Here is a 211-nt window from a genome sequence, read left to right on the forward strand (position 1 = left end):
CAGTCAACATATGTGTGCTGACAACCACAGGTTTTACTTAGCAAGCTGCACGCCATCACTTCTCGGCCTGTTTGGCTACGAGCAGGTGTACTGGTTGTTCTTATCAGATTACTAGCTGATACGTTCTCTACCTGGGGATCATATATCAAATTGTTTTTTGGACAAAGGAGATCAGATCAGCAACAGCTGTAGTTGTTGTTGTTGTTGTTGT

At 43.1% G+C, this 211-nt stretch overlaps 1 pseudogene; it reads left to right on the plus strand.

The window, feature by feature from the left end:
* Positions 1-54: 54 nt before the first annotated feature.
* On the plus strand, positions 55-211 carry LOC112486753 (uncharacterized; annotated as a pseudogene).

This window comes from Cynoglossus semilaevis, unplaced genomic scaffold (genome assembly GCF_000523025.1).
Source record: "Cynoglossus semilaevis isolate Cse_v1.0 unplaced genomic scaffold, Cse_v1.0 C18232178, whole genome shotgun sequence".
NCBI classification, from domain to species: Eukaryota; Metazoa; Chordata; class Actinopteri; order Pleuronectiformes; family Cynoglossidae; genus Cynoglossus; species Cynoglossus semilaevis.